General features: G+C 40.4%; 1 protein-coding gene across 1 annotated transcript in view; it reads left to right on the forward strand.

The window, feature by feature from the left end:
• Window positions 1-886: 886 nt before the first annotated feature.
• Window positions 887-26,060, forward strand: part of LOC134536070 (CDC42 small effector protein homolog) — a 98,631-nt gene continuing 73,457 nt past the window's right edge. Inside the window, exon 1 of the mRNA XM_063375601.1 lies at window positions 887-1,213. The gene's annotated coding sequence lies outside the window, so the exon portion shown is untranslated. The remainder of the gene's footprint in view (window positions 1,214-26,060) is intronic.

The following is a 26,060-nucleotide window of genomic DNA, read 5'->3' on the forward strand; positions in this document are numbered from 1 at the left end:
TATGCATATCAAGAGTAAAAAATAAAATAACATATGTATAAACAAAAACTAATAAATTTTAAGTTTTAAAAATAATTTTCTTAAAAATTTATATGTACGTACATGTTCAGGACACATAATTGGACGGTCTCCGGGTAAAAGGTAACAAGTCAAATTTTGGTGATTTTTAGTCAACAAGTCACTTAAACTCTTAAGTATACTTAGAAAATGTAATGCATTTTTAATCATGGGCAACTATGTTGGTAAATATGTTGGTAAATAAAAGAATAATGCAAGAAAAATTTAAGTATTTAAATTCAAATTTTATCTAAGAGTTTTTTGTTTCTCCTGCAAAAAGTGAATTCTTGACTTGTTACCTTTTACCCGGAGACCGTCCAATTATTTTTTAAGAGGGGTTGAAAATGTTCCCTGTAGTGTTAGAAAAAAAAACATACTAAAAGCTATGTAGCCGGTGGTAGATACATACATTTATTTGATAGCTTGTGTTAAGGATGAATAATTGTATAATCATTACCAACTACACTAATGCTAGTGTTTGAATTTATAAATTTACTAATGTTCGCAGGCTTTCACGGCCATTGTCTGAAGTAGCTTGGCTTCTGGGTTGTAGCCGTGTCCTTGGCGAATAATTCACCGACGTTTCGGTCGACATTGCAGTCGGCCATCATCAGGGAGCAGTTAGTTACCTACTAAATTTACTACTATTAGATGTTACTAAAAAAAAGTGCATGGGTGAACATTAAAATGACATTTAAGTGATTTTAAAATTGATACATCAGAAGTGAATTATAATTTGTTTACGAAAAAAAAAAAATGTGTATCAGCGTTCAACTGCACAGTGTAAAACAGGCTTCGGGATGTGGAGGATTCAAGTTGCGCGCGCGCGGAGTGTCGGCGCGGAGCGAGCCAGAATGCGGGCCAGTGCGCATGCGCCGGTAAACAAGCGAACGTCTGCCCCAGCAGGCAGCGGGAGGGGTACGCACGCACGCTTGAACTTTCGGCTTCAGCCATCAGCCAACCAGTCGTTCGCGCTGTGGGGGCCGGGAATGGAGTTTGCGAAGAGTTGAGTAGAGGCGGTGTTGTGCCGTGTGCGTGTGTGAGCGACACCTGCTGTTGGTTTTTTTTTTTTCAAGAACCTTTTTGAAAACCACGGTACAGCGTGTGCAGTGATCTCGGCACGCCATTGCTGGTTATCCCAACGACCGACTGCGCGGTGAGTTGTTTCCACTAGTTTTAATAATGCGAAACAAGGTTATTACTTGTATCCGTACGATGTTCGCGATTGCCAAGAACTTTGTGGCGTAATTCTTTATACAAGGTTAGTTTATCACTAACTGCAAGTTTAAGAGAACTTGACTTGACTTATCTTTTAATTTCAGAAGTGTTTTGTTTTTAAGACTGTTTTCTTAATCTAACAATCACTGCAAAGTTTTAAGCCCTACTAAACGTAAACGGTGAACAATAAAGTATTTACGAACCCTTTACGGATTTTGTTCAATCTGGCCTAAGTTAATTACGTATAATACAGTGCAGTACGGATGTTGAGTTTTGCTATTTGATTTGTCTACGTCGAATCGAAATGCTGTCGGCAATCAGCTGTTAATAGCATATGAGACAAAACTGCGATCGGACTGTGCTTAAAATACTAGAGTTTATTTTCGTATGTAATTTGTGAACTTAAGATTCAAATTATAAAACTTTGGAAGTATATTGCAATACTTATTGTTAGAAACTACGAACGTCTAATGATTATTCTTAATTGGGCCATTGATTTGCAAATAAGCTTATAAATTTATGGTTGCGTTAATTAATTTTTATGCTTAGTTTTTTTATGATTATTTAAATTTTGTCTTGACGCATTAACGCATTAAACTAACACTGTGTTTACTAAAGCCGTTATCGTACACACCGTTTAGGACCAGGCCTTAATCGCTAACTTAACCATGCCTAGCGGCCTTTGTAATTTTGGGATTTGTGCTATTACATAATACAAGATGGATGGAAGTATTCGAATTGGGTTGTTCATGTACATGTACAGGCTGATCCCATGCGGTGCGGCAAATTCCCATACTACATACACCTTGCACCAGAAAGTTGCTACCATTTGCAGAGATGCTATTTATAAAATGTGATGTACAATAAAAAATAACTGGGTAAATATGTACAGTCGCGGTAGATGCCAAAAAAAAATGCTAAAAATCTGAAAATAGCATTTTCTAGTAAATTAGTATATGTATATTATAATGGCTTATTCGTCTAACATTTTCATTATGCTCTTTGGCATCGCATTCCATTTTCAATCACGTAAAGATTCTCCGTTAAAATTTCTTTTTATTTCTCTATTGTACATCTAAATGCATGTGTGTGCATGTATCGAGCACACGCAGGCTCAAAAAACCGGAACGTAAAGACTGGAGAAATTGATTTTGTGCTAAAAGACCTGTGACCATTCAGAAGTTAAATACAGCTCGTGTTTAATGAGATGTAGCTTTGCAGGAGGAATTAATTGTGAATCGATTAGGAGCTTCCTGAGCAACGTTCTCCTGCCAGTTCCCGATTCACAAACGACCCAACAAGATAACATGACGAAGAGAAAATATTATTTTATACTAACTATAGCAGTGAGCTTTAGAATATTAGACCTTAAACCAAATACTTTAGAAAGATTTAAAACTCGTTTAGTAACATACTTTATGCATAATCCAATGTTTTATTTCGGTAGTTAAAACTGCCGTATAAAAATGCAACAACAGTTTATTAAATTTAAATAAGGAAAAAAGACAAACAGCCTCTGTCCTTGAAAAATTAGGTAGTATTTAGTTTCATAATTGCTGTTTTTAATAATTGAAAATAAATAAGCTTGAATGTGTAAATTTCACGTTGTTTGGGGGCCAACTGGAAAAGAGATGGAACGGTTAAATGTTGGCTGCCTGAAACCGGCGGCCTGCTTCCTGCAAAGTTGCAGGTCATTGGACATGAACATAAGTTATATCTCTTCTTTTTAATTGGTTACAGGTCTTGTAGCAAAAAAAAAGCAGTAAAGATCAGTTGTTGGTTGATGTTGGAACCCCGCAGAAAAAAAGGTTTGCTTACGCCAACATACCACGTCCTAAAATAAAGAAAATAACATTAATTTACAGGTGAAACTAAAAAAAACTAAAAAATACATTCGTTGCGGGATATAAAAATAGCATCCATTACTCGAATTGCGGGATATAAAAATAGCATCCATTACTCGAATTAAGGTGTTGAATATCTTTCATTAATTAAACATTATGGTTACCGATTTGAAATATTTGGACAAACATATTTACTATCAGTTTTAAAACAGCAACAGCACATTGTGCAACAAAATACTAAGGTTTTCCAAGGACTTTTTTTCTTCCTATTTCAATGTAATAATTGATTGATGGTATTCGGTTTAAGGCCTAATATTTTTAATCGCACTGCAATCGTTAGTATCAACTAAAATTTCCCCTTGACATGTATTTTTGAAAATAAAACAATTACCGTACGTTAAACTTATTTTTTCCCGGCCCTCAAAATTCTTGTCTTAATTTTTTTTTTTTTTCGCACGTCAAATTCTCCCGCCCAAAAAAAATCACGTTTTGCCGCGCGGACCGAGTGTTCACTTCACTCGTGCAGATAGCAGCACTGCAGGTCTGTGTTGCCGGCGGAAGTGTCTAATCGTAGGCTCATAAAGGGGAGACGTAGGAACCGAGACATGTTTCAACAGTTCCTTAAGCCATAACGGTACTCCAACGTTGAAAATTTTTGCTTTCTTTAAGGCAGCTATATCATAATAATTTTAACCGTCATAAAATAGTGTATATTAAGATTATTTTGTACACTTATAGTCATATCGAAAAAAAATCAGTATTAAAAAACAATGACTTCACAGTACGAACTATTTGTATAAAAGTCAATATTAACTTTAGGTATCCAACCTGATTATACAGTATGCCTTACCAAAAGCCAAATTTTGAAAATAAAATGATACGGATTTTTTATGGTCTACAAACTGTTGAAACCAAGATGGCGTTTACTGATTTCGAGAACTGTCAGATTGCACTCAGAGGCTGTGAGTCCCACAAGTCCTTGGTTCACAGTGCAGAACCTTCGGCGAAATGGCGACGGTTAGTCTGGCTGAAGCAGCTGAAGCTGTAAGCTCCAGGCCGCTGGAGCCGTTGTAGTATCAGAGGGTCAGGCCCTACGGGACCAGTTTCCAAAGCGTCCGTCCCCTGTTTTCTGGACTGGGGCTGTTACCGTGCTAGCTCACGGGCTAACGTACTCTGGTAAAAATTTTTACCTTTAATTTACGAAGAACTTTTTTTTTTTTACATATTATCCAGGGTATCTTCGTAAATTTACGGACACTTGAGTTCATCTACTTTGAACGTGAATCCAAAAGAGTAAAGAAAATTCTTGGCATATTAACAAAATATTCAAAAACTACAGCAAGAACACTGTAATTTTGTCCGCGCGTTTGTTTTACCTTTGTTTAAAATTAAACAACTCAGAAGTCGAAATACAGCATAGTTTCTACGAAGATTGTTATTTGAAATTATGAATAACTCTTTTTGTATTTGAGTTTAATTCTTCGTTGAAAAGTCCGTAAATGTACTGTAATTTCTTACAGTGACACGTTTAAGGCTCCGGCCTACCTGGGTACACACAAATTGTGCAGAGCTTCAGAAAAAACTACCTACCACAGAAAAGTGCTGTTTGAATCCGCGCCTTAAGATTTTTCGTGAAAACGTCGGAATAAAATCATAAGTCCGTTTCTCAAATGCCACTTGGAAAACTACACACTACTTAATAAAATTACAATAAAGTTACGGACAGTCTACCGGCGAATGGCCCCAAATTAAACTGAATTGTTCTTTCTTCGTTGTTCCAAAGAACGAATTTTTCGTTTAAACTACGTCTTATTCCAAATTTTAGTTCTGTTTCGTTTTAAACATGGTGTTCGGACACGTGGCAAAGACGAGTGTTTGTGCTGTAGACTTAACAAGTTTTTGAAGGTTTTTTAGCTCTCGGTATACGGCATTCGGTAGGAGTAATTCCGTGAAAGTTAGAACTCTTGTTACAATGGTTACACAGAGTAGTATAATGGTTACAGAACATATCAATCACAAGTGTATCAAATGTAGCAAGGATCTTTGGTAGCTTAAAGTAACATACGTACACCTCGCACATAATCGAATTCAAGTGTCTAATGAAAGTCGTACCGAAGTTGGTGTTGCCCTCTGTTGTAGGGGCAGGAATCGTCACAGGTATGATCCCATTCAGCTGCTGTAGCTCTCTCATTCGCTCGGCACTTAACTAATTAGGCTCTTTGGATTCCTTTCGACGCGAGCTTTCCTCTGACTTAGTGTTTTCTATAATTCAGAACATATTTAGGTGTTCCATGACAATACATCTTTAATTAATTCTGTAATTTTCAATTTAATACCGATTTTCACTTATATTACGGCGAATACTTTTATATGACTCAACATTGGGTCCTAGTAATTCTTCGCCAGCTCTTCACAATGACACCCGAGTCAATGTCCTAGCTAGACGCGTTTCCACGCTACACCAGCTTATAACTTCACACAAAGCTAATTATAATAGTAACTATCATGCTTATGCGCCCACCCTGGCACGTTGACGTCATAAGCAAAACAGACACTGCGGGACAAACACGTACAGACATATATCCGTTGTGTGTATCTCGTTTTTAAACTGTATTTTTGTGACAGAGAAAAAAAGAGAGGTTAAACGCATGTTTTCATAACCATTTTTAGGAATGAAAAAAAAAAAAAACCCTGTAGATTCTTGAAAGTGTTCAAGGGACTTGCATTACATCTTAAACTTCATTTCTCCGTCATATTATGTTTACGGTCATCGCCCAAATATCTTGAAAAGAGGCGTCACCGCGCGAGAAGCACCAGCGAGCGTCGCACGTATCGTTCAACGCCTCACGTATCGTTCAACGCCTCACGTATCGTTCAACGCCTCACGTAACACGCGTACACCCGTGAACCAGGCGGGGCCTCCCAGGGTCTTTGCCGAAAATGCCACGGGTGCTGGGAAAGGGGAGGAAAAATTTTCCCCCCCGTCACGGCGTAACTGCTCCAGGTCGCCGGTGCAGGCTCGGACCGGCGCGGCGTCGCGTCGACCGCAATTGGCCGTGCTGCGGCGACGGCGACCTTGACCTTTCGCCGCGGATGTGGACCGGACCGCCTGCGAAGCCCGCGGTTGTATCGGGCAAGCTCGCTAGCCACTCGTCGCAGGAAAAAAAAAACTTGATCATACATCAGGGTGTCCACACAGAGAAACCATTTTTGATTGTACTTCTACAAGCAATTCCTTTGGGATCCAGTTAAAAAACTACAAGAAATATAATATAGTAAATGTTGACAACAAATTGGAATTGGTTATTTATTAATATTTTTTTTTCTAAAAACAAGTACTGGATATTTTTTGTCGCCCTAACGAAAATTTACCTATCATTTTAAATTTTCGATTGATTTTTTTGAAGTGAAAACTTCTTTAGCCGCGTTGAGCGATATTTGGCAGGGGGAAATCTTATGGGTTTACGTCACCGACATGCTAGTGACGTGTTGCGCCAGACTGGCGACGCGCACTGGCATGTGTACATGTATACGCATGTATACACTAATACATTGTATGTATATACTCGACTGTATCATGTGCGTGTTGGACTCCTTTTTTTTTTGATGGGTAAAATCTTGTGAGTTCGCATCACCGACAGATAGTTTGACCACGTGAATACATTACCTAGGTCCGACATCACTGGTAAGTCATAGCTATGTTGGTAATGGATTTTTACGTAACATTTACATACCACTAACATCTGTTGTGACTTAAAAATGATGTAAGTATAAATGATATCATGCTGACATCGTACTGATATAATACCAAAATCATTTTCTTACGTATAGACAGTCCCCATGATTGGCCTTTTTTTTTTTTTTTTTTTTAAATTTCTGATAGCTTAATAATAATCGGCGATGTTCCGAGAGGCTCCTTGTGTTAACTGGATGTCGCTTGCTGTTTGTTATCGATCGACAGACGCTCGTCTTGGGACGTCTGCGAGTTGCACGCACGCACGCACGCACGCACGGTCGTCAGAGCCGTAGCAGAGCTTCCACGCGAGTCCCCGAGGAGCGTCTCTGATCCCGATAAGGAATTAATCCTCCGGGATGCCCGTCAACCCACTCGGGTACGCCGCGTGTTCGTTCGAAGAGGTTTACCCCCCTCCCCCCCCTCCCCTAACCCCAAATCCAACTACTTGTAAAGCTACAGTTAGGCGTACGACTACTTTTGGGTTTTGAAAGTTTCGGTAATTAGTTCCTTATCGCGTTTATCATTTTACATCAAATATTTATAATAATATATATATACAAAATAAAAATAATTGGTAATTATCAAACACGATCAAAGTCCTACTTTATTTTAATTTTTTTTTTACTTTTTAAAATACAATTGGATATGTTAAACAGAACCATAATTGCTCCAGGGAACAATGTACATTAATTGTTTTATGCATAATTTAAAAATCAAATACATGCTGGCAATTAATACAGCTTTGCATCGCAAACACATCCAATTTTCTTTTCATTCTTTCAATATATATATATATATATATATATATATATATATATATATATATATATATATATATATTGTTAAAACTGCAAATGGATAGGCCCGACGCAAACATGGATTTTGATGTGGACGTGTAACATAACAAGAATTTTTTTAACTGTTCAGACTTAAAAACAGGAATTCATTTTGTAAGCGAATATGCTTTACCGTCTCGTTTTGGTGGTCCGTAGCTGCGTTCGAGCGCCGCCATTTCACGCACTTATAGAAATTACAGCCGCTGTTTGCTGGCAATTTTTATCGATAGGGAAAGATCCGGGCACATTTAAATTTATATATAAATAATAGTTTCTGAACTTGCGCGAGCGACTGGAACAAAACTTTCTCTTCCTTTGCTGCACCATTTGGTTTCTAGGACGTCACGAAGCAAGTCGAACTACTTCTTCACCGCTTCTAGATGCGGCATTTGTAAAGTTTAATGGGAAATTTTAAATTGTGGCAAGCGAAAAAAAAAAAGTTTTGCCGCTATTTTGAGCGAAAAATGGAGTTGCTAGTTAACGTTTGACGTATAAGGTAAAAGTTACAGGAGAGTCGAAAGTGTTTGATGGGAGAGCGAATGTCCGTCACTCGTCCATCCGTCCGTCGGTCATGATATTTTTCTACCCGGATGCTGTCATCTATTATGGCTTATGTTTTTGACGAAATTTATCTTGTAAAAGGTTTATTAGTTTGATGATCACGTGCGCTAAGTAGTTATAAAACATGAAAAAAACTGTACAATATGTATTTAATTATATTTTCGAGTTACCGTGCATTATTAATTACTTTTGTGTTTCAGACAATTTACGTTTCGAATATAAAACTTAAAACTTGTTCATATGTAAGTTAGAAACATGATACGGGAGCAGCTTGATGCACAAGCTAATAAAACCTTTTGAAATAACGACAGTGCCTTTCAGACATTTTTGAGGTTAATAATTTCATCCGTCCTTCCGTCGGAAGTTAAAAAAGCTTGGCAAGGGTTTTCACGGACATATGGGTTTTTTCCGGGCCATCTGATTGGCCGAATGTCGCATTATTGACGGACTGGTGACGAACGGATGAGACGGATCGTTGTGAGTCCAGTTTTAGAAGCATTGAACCACGTGTAAATGATATTTCAGGTGAACTGACAAAACTGGAGGAAACTGAACGATTGTATCAGAGATGTGGCTACAAACGCGCAGTTCACTTAATCGTATAGGACATAGGTTATTCTTCCGGTATGAATTCAGGTAAACTGAAGAATAAATGTGCATCTCTGCCTGAGGACGGGAGCAGATAGCAGTTCCCGAAACGTCGCTTGTTTCTGTTTTGGAAAAACTAATGTGTTTGTTTCGTCTTTTCGTTTTGTCGTGTTTTTGTCTCGTTTCAACTGTTGTGCTGAATTTTTTCTTTTGGGTTAAATATTTTTGTGGTGACAACATTGGTGGTTTTTTTCTCGTTCTTTTAGTCCATTTTTCTTTGTTTTTCTTTGTTTGTTGACCATATTCCTGTTATGGAATATTATGTGGTGTTTATATCCTGTTGACAACAGCAATTTTTTGCTTAATTTGTGTTTTTTGTCTTTTGGGTATTTTTTAGTTTCCTTATACAGAAAAAAGTGCTTAGCAATGGCGTATGTCCGAAAGCTTACATCAAGTCATGCACTCCCATTGCACAAATCTTTCAAAGATAATGAAGAATAAACTTGGCGAAATGAGTCATGCCAGGACATAACGACCTGGCATTCATAGAACTTAAAGTGTCGGTTGCACAACTGGCGCCTGCGAGGTGTGGCGTTACGCGACCCCGTTCCCTCCTCCTTCACCGGTTCCAGTACACCCCCTCCCAACATCAACACCCCTTCCCCCTGGGTACTTGCTAAACACGGCGCGCGCGCGGGCGGACTCCTGGACGCTAAATATTTATGACGGCGAGCGCCCGACAGCGGGATTGCAGGCCGTTTACGTCTCTCGACTGGGCAGTGTTGGCGCGCCGCGCTCGTGGTGATGGGCCCCTTGTAAATGTTTCTGTCGTCCGGGGAGGCCCGTGTTTACGGTAGTAGGGTTACTTCTTCCGCTGCTCGGTGGTTGCTCGGCGCGGAGAGTGTTAACCCCACCTTCTCTTTATCTCTCTCTCTCTATCCTATCTCTCCCTCTCCCGTATCTCTAACCCCACCCCTTCTCCCATTTCTCCCTACTACGCGACGCGGAATGTTTGTTGTGTCCAGGACTCCGGCAAGGTCGAGCTCTGCGAACCTCCTCGTCTTTTGCTCGCGCACGGGCGATTCTAAATATGGCGCGTTAGGATATCATGCGGGGGAAAAATAAACCTTCCAGGCCAAGTCCAAACGCGGTTTTAAAAGTCCTCATATTATTAGTTCGCAGTTAATAGAGGGGGAAAAAAAAGTGCACTTAAGTGCGATGCCATCCGTGTCTTAACACTTTGAGGCAGACAGAGATATATTAAAATTAATTAGAATCTGTTGTGTAACTTTTCGCAGACGTGGCGGAAGGAAAAATTAAAGCAGCCAATGTTGCTTGTTCTTGTTAGGATCGCCAGATAGCAGCACAAGGCTTACTCACGCGAGGTATTTCGGCAATACCACTGAAACATTGCGAATAGTAACATTTTTCAAAGTGGTATCATAGAAATACCACTACAAAACAAAGGGTTAAGAGGCGCCCCCCCCCCCCCCCCCCCCCTATGTTCACGCTGAGTTCGTGTGACGTCTTGTCTAATCGAGTTAAATATATCGAACTGCGCAGTTCCTGTCCTGTGAATCCTCCTGCTTGAGGCCCGGAACATCGTTTCCCCCAGGTCTACTGACAGTCCGTCCAGGTGGCAGTTCAGTTCCGTCAGTTGCATGGCCCCATAGGAAAAGGGAGTGTCTCCTTTCACTTAATTGGACCGCACGGAGAGTAGGTACTAACTACTGTAATAAGTTGAAACGTCCGCGTACCATGTACTCGTGGAAAAGTTAAAAAAAAAAAACCAACGATCACGTGCAAATCATGAAATAAAAAAAATTGATTGTCTGTAAAGTCGGTTTACGGACGATAGTTTAACGTGACGTCATAACAAAACATTGATGAAATGATTGCATACTTTATGAATAAAATTGAATCATTTTTATTGAATTATCACTATTTTGTATGGATACAAAGGAGTGAAATGAAATCTACAATTTAATTGATGAATTTACTTTTATTTGCACTCATTAATTCAAATATGTTTACTACTTTAACGAAGAGATTATTATAACTATAACTTTTATACATGTTTGGTATTTAACTTCTTCCAATCTGACGATGATAGGAAATGTAGGAAACGAATGGGAGTGTTTCAAGGATGATGTGAAGGAAAATGGCTTACCCAACACCAAGATGCAGTCAAAAATAATATATTTGCGCCACGGACTCTGCAGCAATGCTAGGAGGAACGGGTTAGCAAAGAGCAATGAAAATGTTACATTGAAATGCATGAAAACAGAATTACGCCATGGACTCGGTCGCAAGCTAGGAGGTTCAGGTTAGCAAAGAGCAATATAAAATGAGCGTAACGGGACACAGCGAAACGGGACAATGTGAGTAACGGGACACTTTTTCGTGCGTGCAGCCGGCGTTCATCGATTTATTAGACGTCACGTCAAAAAAATTGAACGGGTCTTTCAGTACTCGCCAGTGATATGTAAGTAAACATCTAACCTCGGTAACGAGCAAATTCATGTGATCTCATGTTGCAAATAACACTTAAATACTAAACTCGGTAGACGAAATTTACCGTAGAATTTTATTTTTATTTTTTTAAATAATGCAGTGTGTAATAAATACGAGACGAATTTGTGTTTCTAGAATTCGCTGCCGGAGCAGCTACATCTACTATCGAATCATTCCATTTGCCGAACGAAATTTTAAACTGTGTAATGAAACTGCCCCAGAAAAGAAATAGGAAAAAAAATACCAAACTCAGTTTTTGGACATAATTTTCGACAAGGTATTTTTTTAAAACACTGCCGTGCTTGCTAAAAAAAAATCTTCAAATATATAATACTATAAAGTTTACCTTTGGCTTTGTGGGTGCGCTGTCCGCCTCAGATGGCAGCACCTTTCGTTCCATTCACGAAATTGCCGTATACCGAGAGCTAAGAAGTTAACACGTGAAAAATAACTTTCTTGCATCTTTCCGAAGAACTGACGGAACTGAAGGAAGAAAAAGAGGCCAGTGAAAAAAATCAATGAGACCCGGAGAGGTCAGGATTTTGTTGGACATCTTGCAACCCGTCTTGCGGTGAGCTGGTGTGGTGTGTTTATACGGGTCGTTACACAACGCCCAAATACCACAACGCCGAACGTACAATAACGCCGAATGCCAAATTGACCGCAACGCCGACAGCTAGAAAACTGCTGTGTGCCACAACGCCTAAATACAGTGTCGCCGAAAAATATTGCTGCGGGGAGGGAAGGCCACAGGAGCAAAATGAAAAACAACTGAATGAATTTGTGTGCTAACCTTACCTAACCTAACCTTTGTGGCAGTCCTGCAATGACATTTTTCGGCGTTAATGTAATGTATTTCGGCGTTGTGGTAATTCGACGTTGTGGTACACAGCAGTTTTCTAGCTGTCGGCGTTGTAGTCAATTTGGCATTCGGCGTTATTGTACGTTCGGCGTTGTATTTCGGCGTTGTGGTGCGTCCCCTGTTTATACCGCCTGATGGCCTCCTTACTTGAGACACGGAAAGCAGCCCGCGACGTAATGGAGATAGGCTTCCGGGCACGCGGGCTGAATGTGTCAAATAAAAGGGGAAAAAATGGTGTTTGGCTGTCTCATGGACACGGCCGTGTGTTGTACGTGAATACGTATACGTAACAGGTAATATTTTCTATACAAATATATAAAATACGTTATTTTATGTATTTTTGAAACATTTTTTTTAAAATTTAAACACCATATATATATATATATCAACTTCAGTAAAACTCAAATTACGGCTATTGTATGGGATTCCTTGCAGCTTCACACCGGTTAACAGCACCAAGTTTTCTTCGTTTTGCCACGATACACAAATGCAACATGTGATTGAAAAAAGTAAAGAACATTTTTTTTATCGTATTTAAAAGAAATTGCTATTAAGAGTGTTTCGTAAAGTGGAAAATAAGTAAAATTGAATACTTAATAACAAAACAAAATTAGAATAGTTTTTTTTGTACATTTATATTTAGTCATATTTAAGAAAACGCATGGAAACCGGGTAAAATTCCAATGGTTGGCATTTTGGTATTTGGAAGTAGTTATACAAATGAAACCAACTGCCATATAGACACACACACACGCACACAAACTTACCACTTTCTAAAAAGGAATCAGTTTGGATAAAACCAACTATGTGGTTGTGATGAACGTGTAAAATTTTATTCTCAAGGTTTTATAGTATTGGTAGCAGAACACGAGATGTATTTTAATAGTCCCCTCCAAAACATTTTTTTTTTATATAATCTTAAAACTGCCTCCATTCGGAGTGGTCGTCACAGTTTTAAGGCATTTCGGAATTCGATGATACAACGGGGCCACTAACCCAAAATTGGAGTGCGGCACATTTATAAAAAAAAAAAAAATGTTGAGCGTGGCTGACAGCGCCCTCATAGTCACTTCAATCAGAACTGTCCTTCCAGACGAGCTGACGTCACGCTTCGCGAAGACGCGGGCCGCGGCGGGAGAGAGATCGATACTCGCTCGCTCGAGTGGTCGACCGTAGAGCGCCCTCGATCGCCGACAAGAGGACGAGCTGAACCAGGGCACGCCCGAGAGAGCACGCTCGTAAAGAACAAACTGGCACGAGCTAAAAGGCGAGGCGGCTTCCAGGGCGACGTCTTCGAGTGGATCCGTGCACCTTTTTTCTTCTTCTTTTTTTTCTTACTTGAATACGTCTTTCAAATTGCTTCCACAGTGGGGAGGCTGTTCAAAAAAAAATTGGTTGTCTGTAAAGTCGGTTTACGGATGATAGTTTAACGTGACAACGTCATAACAAAACATTGATGAAATGATTGCATACTTTTATTAATAAAATTGAATCATTTTATTGAATTATCACTATTTTGTATGGATACAAAGGAGTGAAATGAAATCTACAATTTCATTGATACATTTACTTTTATTAGCACTCATTAATTAAAATATGTTTATTACTTTAACGAAGAGATTATTTTAACTATAACGTTTATACATGTTTGCTATTTAACTTCTTCCAATATGTGTTATTCTGTTAAAGGATAGGACGATGATACGAAAAGTAGGAAACGAATGGGAGTGTTTCAAGTTGAATGTGCCTTGAAAAAGTCAAATCGATGGTTGTTCCAATCGAGTGGAAGAGAGATACATGCGGCGCAAGCGTACAATGAGCGTAAAGGGACAATGAGTCATCCTTTTTCGTGCGTGCAGCCGGCGTTCCGTCGATTTATTAGACGTTGTCACATCAAAAAAGAAAAATCATGGGCGTTTAGGCGTGTTTGCGGAAAATGTTCTCCAACGAAATCTTTCCGGGGAATTCAGAGGTTTACATAAAGTGTTGAGAACAGAGCGAATGCGCTATAAATTAATGCGGAGGTTGTTTGCGTGTAGATTTAGCCGGCGGCGTGTATTTGCGCATGTCTCATCTCGAGGTTGCATCACCAAGCACGTGACTGCTCCTCCCAGGCCGGCTTGCACAGTCGTGACTTGAGTCGAAGTAAAAGTATTCCTCAGTTCGATTAACCTGCGAAGCTCTTGCCTCGATTTTACTTTATCCTCGACTTTGCAAGCTGCCATTAGGACGGTATTCCAAGACACAAAAATAAGGATGTAGGTGTTGGAAACATGCCACACCTGCACCCTAGCCGTATTCCTAGTTTACGATAGGACACAGGCCAGTTCCTTATTTTAATAGGGAACGGATTTTTTTGTTCTATCCATTGCCGATATGTTGCCCAAATTCCCGCGCACAACTGATGTGCAGAGCTTCAGAAGATTTAAAACTGCTCTCAAGATATATGAAAGGTGTCTGTTTACAATAAAACATTTAAGAATTATGTTTGCGTCGGAATGATAGAACAGTTTCCGTATTTAGTTTTTTTAAAACTGTATATATTTTTGGAGAATGAAAATGCCTGAAAACTTAATTTTTTTTTTCAGAATACTATTTATGTAGGAAAGTCCCGGTATATATATTCTCGTGAGCACTAAAGGCACTCATTTCCACAACGTTTACGTTGTGGTTGGCTCTCGAAAATTCGTAGGTTTTCATATCCAGAGCCCTGTGCGTAGAGGTTACATCAAGCTGCGAACACCGGTGAGCGTCGCTCTTATCGCTCAACTCCACCTGAAAGAGTTGGCTTGTTGGCGCGGCGGCGTGGATGCAGGGAGGCTCAGACTTGTTGCTTAAGGGGCCCGCCTACCTGGTCACACACACGGTGTGCAGAGCTTCAAGAAAAACAACGCGATTTCAAAACTACTCAAGATATCCGAGTGGGGTATGTTTACGAAAAGCATTTAAGAGTTCGCTGAGGCCCGAAAAGTACTTTTAATTTTGGATCATGTTTTTAAACTGTATTTCTAGAAGAGTTAAAATGGCTGAAACGCATGTTTTCAGAGTAATGTTTAGGTGTAAAACAAGTGGTACAGATTCTTGAAAGCACTTAAGAGGCTTGCATTACACCTTTATCTTCATTTCCCCGTAATATAAAAATACGGTCACCGCACAAATTTCACAGTTATCAATTGACGACGAGAAGACTGCGCGCCAGTTCAGAGCCTTGAGCTTAGAGGCGATACCGCGCTAGAAATACCATCGAGCGTCGTATGTGTGTTAGTGAGGCGGGATGATAAGCGCGACGCTCGCTGGTGCTTCCAGCGCAGTGTCGCCTCTAAGCGCAAGTCTCTGAACTGGCGCGCATTCGTCTCGTCGTCACAGGATAACTGTGAAATTTGAGCGGTGACCGTAACATTATATGGCGGAGAAATGAAGATAAAGGTGTTATGCAAGCCCCTTAAGTGCTTTCAAGAATCTATACTGATTGTTTTATGCCTAAAAATTACTCTGAAAACACGCGTTTTAGGCATTTTAACGCTTCTAAAAATACAGTTTAAAAACTTAATCCGAAATTAAAAGTACTTTTCGGCCCTCGGCGAACTCTTAAATGCTATTCGTAAATAGGCCCCACTCGGATATCTTGAGTAGTTTTGATATCGCGTTGTTTTTCCTAAAGCTCTGCGCACCGTATGTGTGCCCAGGTAGGCGGGCCCCTTAATCAGGCAACACCGCTAAGCTGCAGCTGTACTGTCATCATAGCCGTTGCGGAGCCTCGAGGTCCCAGTGCAAGATCCGGGCATCGAACCGCGGGCCCGCGTAGAGTTCCAGACCGCGGATTGCCGCCCAACTTCCTCTAGTTGTGAAAATAGATATTAGGTTTTGATGGCGATGTAGATAACGAATGTTTGGTGACCCTGAGGTGTGTGTGTGTGTGTGTGTGTGTGTGTGTGTGTGTGAGTTGGGTGGATTTGGCAGGGTTGCAGTCAGGACTCGAACCCGTGCTGTGCTGAGGGCGATTTCAGGAGCACGGTGGGAGAATGTGTGTTGGACAGACCACGGTACGGGGTCCCCGCCACCTCTTTCCCCTTTCTCCTTCCCCCTCCCCTCTCCTCTTCGCTTGTTGTTCCACAGAACCTCCAAGCCGGTCCGGTTCGATCCGGTGACCTTCTCAGTCTCGCTCCGGGCCACGACTATAAATAGCCCGAGACGCCCGGAAGCGTCTCTGCGCGGCGGTCGGCCGCAGCGACCGCCTGCGACGGAGCGACGTTGCCTTGTCGTCCCCGACGGCCCGGGGTTCGGGGGAGAGCTTAAGATGCACATACATAAAGTTCTGCCATTCCTAACTACGCCCGAACAATTCACCTCCGGCCAACTTCGGGATTTGTTTTTATTTTTGCGCAGGAAAAAATGAATTCAAATATTAAATTGGTCGGTTAGGTTAGCTACATTGAAACACTTTAAAACACTATCGACGGTTAGTTAGGTTAGTATAGCTACATTGAAATAAACAGAATTATAAATATATATATATATATAAATAAACCCGAGGTTGGCCGAAGGTGAATTGTTCGGGTATAATCGGGAATGGCAGAACTTTATGTGCATCTTAGGCTTCCCCGGGGTTCGCAACCTCCCCACGTGACAAGGGCCCCGCCTGGTCGGGAAGCCTTCACTTCACAGACGAGAGAGCCACACCCGAAGTTCCCCGAAGTTCATGCTCGCCTTTTTCTTTCCGTTCTATCTCATTGTATAAACCGGTGTGGCATTAAATTTTGCGGTCGATTAGGATAGGTTAGCTACATTATAAATACTTTAAAAACATTGTGGATGGTTGGTTACATTAGGTTAAGTATAGCTACATTAGAAATACTGTAAAATCATTATATGGTTGCTTAGCAAGTAACTTTTTTAATATGTAGCCTATCCAGGGCTGGGAAACCGTTCACATGATTTCACAGTATCTTTAATGCTAACCTAACCTAATTTACCATTAGTTATCATGAGTTACAATGAACAAAAAAAAAAACCGAAGATGCACGATAATGCGTCTGGCTCTCTCGTCTGTGAAAAGGCTTCCCGGCCTTGTCAGTGCGGCGTGATGGTGGATGTGACGATCTCCTCTAAGCGCAAGGCTGTGTGGACCGGCCCAAGGAGTGGGCATAGAAGTAAACTATTATTTCACACATGATTTACTTTTTTTTCTTCTCTGAAATTTGTCAATAACGTTTCTGACACTACCAACCACAGCATAAAACCAAACAAATTTAGTTTGTGTTCGCAGGCTTTCACACAAGTTCACAAAAGTTGATTTCAAAAAGTAGCCAAAGCTAAATCCTATGCCATGTCAAACAAACAAAAAAAAGTACAGAAGCTTTATTGCAAGCGGTATCAAAATATTTGAAATTTCAAGATGGTTAAACCCAATACACACCCTTAAAAAAAAAACCTTGCATCCAGTGTGACATCACAGGGCTGCCACGGCGGCCAATCAGTGCGCATTGTCTGAAGTAGCTTGGCTTCTGGGTTGTAGCCGTGTCCCTTGGCGAATAATTCACCGACGTTTCGGTCGACATTGCAGTCGCCCATCATCAGGGAGCAGTTACCTACTCCAATCTACTTCGAAATTAGTTTTGTCCCGAATTACATGAGGATCTAGGTCCATTGAGAATTTCTCGGTCTCAGGATCTAGGTCACTAATACATTTTTTAAAAATAAAAATTACCGTCTAATTTGCCTTAATTTTCGATTTAAAAAGTCATTTGGTTTTAATTTGAAAGGCGTATACTTGCCTTAGGGAAGCACTTTTATGCCACTAAAGTCGTATGTTTTCAACTCATTCTTTCCGTGATGGAACCTGCAGCTGACTCACTGCATCTGTCAATTGAGGGGGGGTCTCCCACGTGGCAGGCAAGTGCACGTCTTCTGCGCTCTGATTGGCCGCCGTGGCAGCCCTGTGAAGTCACACTGGATACAAGGTTTTTTTGACGTGACAACGTCTAATAAATCGATAAACGCCGGCTGCACGCACGAAAAAGTGTCCCGTTACGCTCATTGTACGCTTGCGCCGCATCTATCTCTCTTCCACTCGATTGGAACAACCATCGATATGACTTTTTCGAGGCACATTAAACTTGAAACACTCCCATTCATTTCCTACTTTTCCTATCATCGCCCTATCCTTAACAGAATAACACAGATTGGAAGAAGTTAAATAGCAAACATGTATAAAAGTTATAGTTAAAATAATCTCTTCGTTAAAAAGCAATAAACATATTTGAATTAATGAGTGCAAATAAAAGTAAATTTATCAATTAAATTGTAGATTTCATTTCACTCCTTCGTTGTATCCATACAAAATAGTGATGATAATTCAATAAAAATGTTTAAATTTTATTCATAAAAGTATGCAATCATTTCATCAATGTTTTGTTATGACGTTGTCACGTTAAACTATCGTCCGTAAACCAACTTTACAGACAACCAATTTTTTTTTTTTAAAAAAAAAGGGGGTATTGGGTGTCACCATCTTGCAATTTCAAATATTTTGATACTGCGTGCAATAAAGCTTCTGTACTTTTTTTGTTTTGTTTGACATGGCATAGGACTTAGCTTTGGCTTCCTTTTTGAAGTCAACTTTTGTGAACTTGTGTGATTATCACAATAGTTGTTGTCGCCCGCGTGAAATAAGTTATTTCCTCGTGGCGCCTACAGACTTAAAGAGGCTATTATTAAATCTGTGGGTTGCAACAGGCCATAGAAGGTCTGGGAGTAATGATTGTCTTTACGTGGCAAAAATAGGGAAGAAAAAAGTTCAAAATTATAATTATAGCATAAAGATGGAAAAATTCAAAATTGCAGGGCCTAATCCCCTTAAGTGAAACATTTTTACAGTTGGTATGAGTAATATCAGAACCACAGGTAACGGAAGTTGATAGGTAACGTTAACGTGTGAAACGTATGTATCTTATGTAACGCTGAATATTACTTTATGGCGCGAGTTTATATATATATATATATATATATATATATATATATATATATATAATCGAAACATATTTTCAGCCGGTTACAGATGGCGGCAGTAAAGCATGATTTCAATACTTTCCAATTATTTTATAAACGTCCACATACTTTCTCATACTTTCGCAACCTTGAAGTTAAATCCGGCGTTAGCATTATAATTGTAAAAAATTGCAAAAAAAAAAATAATACAATATTTCCAATGGGATCATGCATCATATATTAACTACCATAAACCCATTAAAGACATGGACAGACACTAGTAAATAAAATCATATTTTCAACGCGTGATCACGCGTGCTTCAAATATTAAAGAGTATACCCGTGAAATTTCCCATCTTATTTGCGAAGTGTTTTTCATGCCTCGCCGATTCCGCCTGACATCTGACATACTCTGCACGCAGCTGCGAACAGTGTAGAGGGGATAGATAAGAGAAAGAGGAGAGAGAAAGAAATGGGAGAATGTGTCTTATCTTTTTGTAATTTTTTTTGCTACTGTGGCCTGAAGACATGGCCAGCAGCCGGCAGGATGGAGGAATGCGAGCTTGGAAAACCAGGCCTGCTAATTGTCTGGCCCCCTTTTCAGCTGCTGCAGCGGACAAGCCTAGTGCTTGTGAAGCCTGATCCTCTTCCCCCTCCATTGGTCGGTCTTATGTTCTGTCCCACGCCTGGATTGCAGTGCAGAGTGAATGACGACCACTGTTGCCAGATTGATACCACCCAGTTTTTTTTATTTACATTAAAATATTATTTTGTATACCACCTAATTAAAATAAGTTTTAATGTTTTTTTTTAAATTCTACTGTTTGTTGATTTTTTTCTGTAAATTAGTGTATATTGACAGTATTATCACAGTTGTTTTTCTGACAAAAAATAATCGAATGCTAAACACGAATTATTATTATTTCAAAGGCATTACATTAAATCATGTACTACGCTTAAAAGAGCAAAAAAAAATACAAAATATTTTTGATAAAATCTGTTGAAAACAAGACGACTTACTTGAATTACTACCTACTCCAAAATTCTCATACAAATATTTCACTTCGCAAAATAACAATGGTTAAGATACATTATAGAAATTTCATGACTAAAGTTTTCTAAAACGTTTGCTCAGTTGTGCATATCTGGCAAAAGAACACGCAGAAGCAAAGACAGCGCTAATATAAGATATGCATTTTAAATTAGAGAGTAAATTCCCTTGTAAAATTTCACTACAATCTAAAGATGAAACACATTCTAAGACGTTGCCCCGTCTCATTGTTACCCCGCGATTTCTCCGCTAGAATAAACGTCCCGCGTAGACCCAGCCAACCAGTTTTGAGCTTACTTACGAATTTGCCAGTCTTTTTGACGTGACAACGTCTAATAAATCAATGAACGCCTGCTGCACGCACGAAAGTGTCCCGTTACGCACATTGCTCCGTTACGCTGTGTCCCGTTACGCTCATTGTTCCGTTACGCTGTCGGCGAGTGCAGTAATAATCGGTTATGTTACAATTGACTAAAAAATTATGGTGATTCATATAATTGATAGATGTTTGATTACATTTTATTTATATGAAAACTTGTTCATAATGATTTTTAAACTTTATAGCTAAACGCCAGTTTTTAAAATTAATTACAAGTCATCTACACGTGAACTGTTTCGTCGACGGTTTATAAAGTGAAGTGAAAAGTTAATGTGGTTTTCATTGCTTATTACAACAATAATTTCGGCAATAAATGTTAATTATTCTTGCATTTTAAAAATCTGATTACTAGTATAATTTCTAGTATTTATTCTTTTATTATTAAAATAAAAATTATTCAATTTTATTCATAAAAGTAAGCAATCATTTCATCAATGTTTTGTTATGACGTTTTCACGTTAAACTATCGTCCGTAAACCTACTTTACAGACAGCCAATTTTTTTTATACGTAATTATTTCTTTTGTTTCACTTTGCGTTTTTTTGTATGTCTCATCCCTGGAAAAGAGGGGTGGGGAAGGAACATCTGGCAGGCATTCGGGAGACCTTGTTTACGAAGCGGCATGCCGGGGAAAAAGCGGGGAAGGGGGAGGGACGTTTTTCTGCGAGCCACGACTATAATTGGCCCTTGTTTGCTGTTTTCCAGTGCGCATGCGTCAGCGAGAAGTGGCGACCTGCCACTTCCGTGTTTACGAACACCGCCCGTGGTGGAAGCTGTCGCGTGCCAAGCGAAGTTCGTTTTTCGCGATCACAGAGACGAGTGAGTGAGCGAGCGAGAGAATTGACCGTGAAGGTATAATTCCATGGGAGTGGATGTTCTTACGTTAGTCACTCTTGTTAGCAATTTGTCAGCAAAACAAACCTAGCCAGCTAGTACCAAAAAATAGCTTATTGAAGCGAGTATGATGAATAAACATGTTTACACATCAGCAATAAATTAGCGTTGAACAGCTTAGTAATAATAATAATAATAAGTTTTTCTATCCATATGGGGAAGGGAGTGGGGGTAGGTCTCAGTTTGACTTCAGTTATTGACATGCATATCATGTGGTCACACCCACACGCTAACTTAACGTTAATGGCGAGTGACATAAAGAGTACGTCGGAATTCATATCGTTCCAGCCCACAAAAGTAGAAATGCACGTAACATTTCTTCGACACTGCTGCTGTCGTCGCAGATCGTGTAGCGACATGGATGTATCGGGCGCAAAGATTAGAGGATCATCCATGGATTATTCTTCTATCGGCTCGTAGAGCAGATTGGAGTTACTGGACGTTGCTGTAATAACAACAACACGTGTGCATTTGTGTGTGTGGAATGTCCGAATCTTATATTTTTTTTGTGTAACATTAAAAATAAAGACGTGTCCTCTGGGGGGAGGTTGATGATTGATGCACGTCTCAGCGATTCATCTTCGTTAAAGGTTGGAGTCCGCGCGTTTAAGTGCGTGGAATGGACACTGTTCAGCTTGGAAACCCGGGGCATCACACAACCATGGCCTCTGTAAACCTCCAATTGATCCACTTGGGTAGCTTCTTTTTCCCCTCCCCTTATCGTCCATCCTTGAGCTCGCATGCAGCGCGCCACTAAGCCCGTGGTTAGGAGTGGTAAGTGAAAGACCGTTCCTTGTCGGCGCAACAGTGCTTTGTTTATATTTTCGTTTAATTTTTTTTAAATATTGGATTAGCCAGTGTAACCAACGGCATACACCGAAAATGCGAAGCAGAAAGTAGCTTCGGAACAGTCAAATTTCATATCTTTTTAATTAGATTAATTCAGTTACAACAAATTTTCAAATGTAAGTTCAGAGAAACTATAGGTCTTTAACCACGAATGAATCAAGGAGCATTAAAATGAACAAATTTATATTATAGTTAATTAGAACATTTGAATTGCAAACAAAAAGGGTTTTTCCCCCTCATAATTATTCTCAAATAAAATCACATATTGTGCATTTAATTTCGACCTATAAAAATATAATAGAACTTATGCTTAGTTATTAATTGAAATCTAAGTAAAAGTTTACTTTGCGGACCAAGTCCGTAAGCCGTTTTGTATTTGCAGTGATGGGTGATGGTTTAACGTTGAAAATTTTACTACGTCAAGGAGTTGGGTATGCAGGATGGTCCAGACTTACTTTGACAAACTTAAAGGACGGTTCATGCACACTGAAACAAGTCGGTCTTATAGTAGGACATGAGATCGCAGGCGCAAAGGACGACCGCTGCATTGAGCTCTTTGCGAGCGGGCGGGGGTTTCGTCGTTCGAGGGTTGCGAGCGCTGCCGATGTAGGATGCGGAACTACATTCGGGAAATGCATCTAATGCACGCTGAAGCGAAGGAAATGCATTTAATGCACATTGAAGCTATGGAAATGCATTTAATGCACATTGAAGCGATGGAAATGCATTTAATGCACGCTGAAGCGATGGAAATGCATTTAATGCACGCTGAAACGATGGAAATGCATTTAATGCACGCTGAAGCGATGGAAATGCATTTAATGCACGCTGAAGCGATGGAAATGCATTTAATGCACGCTGAAGCGATGGAAATGCATTTAATGCACGCTGAAGCGATGGAAATGCATTTAATGCACGCTGAAGCGATGGAAATGCATTTAATGCACGCTGAAGCGATGGAAATGCATTTAATGCACGCTGAAGCGATGGAAATGCATTTAATGCACGCTGAAGCGATGGAAATGCATTCCATGCACGTTGAACGACGGAAATGCATTCCATGCACGTTGAAGCGACGGAAATGCATTCCATGCACGTTGAAGCGACGGAAATGCATTCCATGCACGTTGAAGCGACGGAAATGCATTCCATGCACGTTGAAGCGACGGAAATGCATTCCATGCACGTTGAAGCGACGGAAATGCATTCCATGCACGTTGAAGCGACGGAAATGCATTCCATGCACGTTGAAGCGACGGAAATGCATTCCATGCACGTTGAAGCGACGGAAATGCATTCCATGCACGTTGAAGCGATGGAAATGCATTCCATGCACATTGAAGCGATGGAAATGCATTCCATGCACATTGAAGCGATGGAAATGCATTCCATGCACAGTGAAGCGAAGGAAATGCATTCCATGCACAGTGAAGCGAAGGAAATGCATTCCATGCACATCGAAGCGAAGGAAATGCATTCCATGCACATCGAAGCGAAGGAAATGCATTCAATGCACATCGAAGCGAAGGAAATGCATTCAATGCACATTGAAGCTAAGGAAATGCATTTAATGCACATTGAAGCTAAGGAAATGCATTTAATGCACATTGAAGCTAAGGAAATGCATTTAATGCACGCTGAAGCTAAGGAAATGCATTCCATGCACGTTGAAGGATGGAAATGCATTCCATGCACGTTGAAGGATGGAAATGCATTCCATGCACGTTGAAGGATGGAAATGCATTTTTTGCACATTGATATATAATCAAAAATTTATTATATCTGCCTAAATGCGACTTCTTAATGTTGAAACATAATTATAACATACATAAAATAGCGTATTTTATATTTTGCATAGAAAATATTACCTGTTACGTACACGTTTTTCCGTACAACACACGGCCGTGTCCATGACACAGCCACGCCCCATTTCCCCCCCCCCCCCTTCGTTTCTTCACCACATGCCGCGTATTGTAGTTTAATTTGTTATTCTGCAGAATAATAAAGACATTACAAACTTTTTTGTTAAGAAATGTAATGTTGTTTGACGTGGGCCAGGCCCTCGGGCTCATTTCAGAGAATATCGTCCGGTCCTGGAGAAAGAGAGCATCAGTGCCGCAGCTACCAGTGTCGGACCCTAGACTGCGCCCGCAAGTTGGCAGCCCTGGTCGGCGTCCGCGCGGGGAGAGACAGACCCGTCCTTGACGCGTCTCGCCGCGTAGTCCTTGGTTGGCGGCCCTGCGCGTTCCCCCCCCGGCGTCACCCGGGTTCGTTACCGCGCCTCCCCCCCCCCCCCCCCGTGCTCCGCCCGGGTTCGTTACCGCCGAGTTGTTTCAACGTCTTTTATAAAGCCGCGTGGTCCGCGCATTGGACGTACTGAAGTTTTTACTGCGAGGAAATCTCTGGTCGGATATATCGCCAAGATTATGTTGTAAGTTCCACCCTTCCCCGCCCCCCTTGCAACGAACGATTGATTGAACTTTCAAACCAGTAAAGTCCGCAGAATTTCATTTGGGTTTGGGGTGGGGGTGGTGGAATAGAACCTGCTTTGCCGTTTAACACAAATCCCCAAGAATATTCTCGGCATATTAGCAAAACATTCAATAACTTCTTAACACTCTTGCAAAAACGCTATTCCTTTAACGTGTGTGTTTACCTTAAAAACAGAATTCGGCAGTCTAAAAGCGGCGTAGTTTTTTTTTTTTGCGAAGATTCAGATATTTTAATTAACGAAGAAACCTGCATCTATTTCAGGTTAATTATTCGTTGAGAGATACGTAAATTTATTGTAATTTCTAACAGTGTAGTGATAATTTAATGAAGTCGCTTGGCTTCGGGATTCTAGCAGCTACCCTGAAGATGGCGACTGCAAGGTTGACCGAAACGTGGGTGATATCTTCGTCTTTGACGCGGCTACAACCCAGAAGCCAAGCGACGTCAATGACCGCGAAATCCTGCGATCCTTAATAACATTTAATGTATAATTTTTAAAGTTTTGCTTATATAAAACATAAGATAATAATTTAGTGGAATACCCGAAGTTGATAGTGACTGGCTTCTACTAATAGTTTTTCCTGTCAAATCAGTGGAATTTAGAATGAACATATTTATAACATATGTTAAAGGTAGTCTATAAAAAATTGGTAACTATGTGAGTTCTGCCTTTACGAAAAACAATATTGTATGTAAATTTTTGAAGCGTTTTTATTGCAAAATCAAAACAAAAAACCTGTTGAAACCAATATGGTGTCTTGACTGCTACCCACGTTTCCCTCCTTTCACGTCTCGTTTGCGTCGAGGCCACTGGAGTGGATGATTGGCGACGAGAACGGAGTGGTGACGAATTAGAGTGGGTGGAGGAAACTCTGTTATCATTGCCTCACTGCGACGTTCGCTGCTTAAAATCCGGATTAAACCCCGCCGGGCATTTCATCTTGGTTTGTGCCCCGGGAGGGGGGGGGGGAGTTGGGGGGGGGGGGTCGAGAAACCTGACCCCTCGCCCCTCGTAAGATCCCTATCAACCCCCTCCCCCTCCAGTTCTCACTGGAACTGCCGTCAGAGCTTGAACGCAAGCAACTTTGGACGTTTCTGCGGAATAACCCGTCACACGATACTTCTCTAGCAGTTCCATGCGTTGCACTCGAAAAGATATATATATTTTTTTCAGTATTTACTTAAATGACA

This window comes from Bacillus rossius, chromosome 10 (genome assembly GCF_032445375.1).
Source record: "Bacillus rossius redtenbacheri isolate Brsri chromosome 10, Brsri_v3, whole genome shotgun sequence".
In the NCBI taxonomy this organism is placed as follows: Eukaryota; Metazoa; Arthropoda; class Insecta; order Phasmatodea; family Bacillidae; genus Bacillus; species Bacillus rossius.